General features: G+C 37.7%; 1 protein-coding gene across 1 annotated transcript in view; it reads left to right on the forward strand.

Moving 5' to 3' along the window:
* LOC119594181 (restin homolog) overlaps window positions 1-1,267 on the forward strand; it is a gene marked incomplete at its 5' end in the record, with an annotated part of 24,204 nt that extends 22,937 nt beyond the window's left edge. Inside the window, 1 exon segment of the mRNA XM_037943251.1 lies at window positions 1-1,267.
* Window positions 1,268-1,422: the final 155 nt, after the last annotated feature.

The raw sequence follows: 1,422 nt of genomic DNA on the forward strand, positions 1-1,422 counted from the left end.
CCTGAGTACATGCAAGAGTGTAAGGGTCATTCTTAGAGAGTGACGCGACGATTATAAGTCCAAGCCTAGGTCAACGCTGAGCTGTACCATAACCTACACACCGTTACCTATGGAATGATATGGTTGTATGAGGGACTCAGTCGTTGGTTGTACATAATGTTTGCTGTGTAACTTTGAAAATACGACATATATATTATCACTCACACTATAGTGTAATATATCCAATAAGAGCATGACATATTTGCAGATTCAACTACAGAGCTTATACCCTATTGAGAGTCCAGAATTAATGTAATTTATTAAATGCACAATGAAAAGCGCAAAAAACATTATTGTTTATATATTTAATTGTTTTTCAAGTTACATGATATGTCAGTACAGTTAATAAGTTTTGTTAAAGATGGCAAAACACCTGTTATAGATAATAAATGGGCCACTAGGCATGTGCCAGGCTTTGCTGACCAATGACACAACATGCCTTCTGTTGTTGCCGCGAGTGGGCGGGTGTGCCCTCGACTCGCGGTCTTGTGATCTATGTTCTTATGACTTATCAGGTAGTCATCATGTTTCTCAGTAACATAATAGTTAATGGATTAAACTATTCTTAATGTAATACGAAACTTGTAAAAAATGAGGCCATAGTGGTTGTTATAAATTCCAAGTCACTTTAGAGGAGGGAGTTGATGGCACAAAAAATGTGGCCACAACTTTTTATCAGCAGAAATCTTATTTTGTGGCCATTTCTGCATTACATATGCAGGAACACACACGTCAACATATGCAAAGTGGTGCCATGCGTTGCCTGTTTTTCTACCCAGTGTGCAAAGTGCTAATTGTGCTAGGGCTGCGAGGGTCAGTCTGCCCGCGTGGAAGGTGTAACATCCGATGTATATTATTATACGGCGAAACAATGATTTTGTGCTTTAGGGAAACTATGTACAAGGCTCTTTTTACTTGTTTTTTGCAAATAAGGGAGACTGCCATACAGTAAATCCTTTCCTGAAAACACAGAATTCCCCCCTCGCCAACGATGTGTCATGACAGAGATTTCTTCCAATGATTATTTATGCAGATAGACCATTTTTGCCCTCACATATTCTTAGAAGAGTGTCTTGGTTTTAATGATTTAAGAGTATTACAGCATTGTTTATACTAAGTTCAAAGCCCTGATGTGATCTTGTTTTACATCTATATTACAACCCAGCTATTAAGTTTAAAGACCCAATGTGATCTTACTGTAGGACATAGAAATAAAGCAAAGCTCGATTACCATGTTTCCATACCCAGTTAGTGTGTTTGCTTTGGTCTTTGTGGATGTTCCTGTCCATCTCTCTTTTTTTTCCTGAAAAGATATGCACATGTCTACTGAAGTCTAGAAATATTTTAAAGGAAGTTCAGACTTGGCAATACAAATGTAGTATT

The sequence above is a fragment of the Penaeus monodon genome, chromosome 33 (genome assembly GCF_015228065.2).
Source record: "Penaeus monodon isolate SGIC_2016 chromosome 33, NSTDA_Pmon_1, whole genome shotgun sequence".
Taxonomy (NCBI): Eukaryota; Metazoa; Arthropoda; class Malacostraca; order Decapoda; family Penaeidae; genus Penaeus; species Penaeus monodon.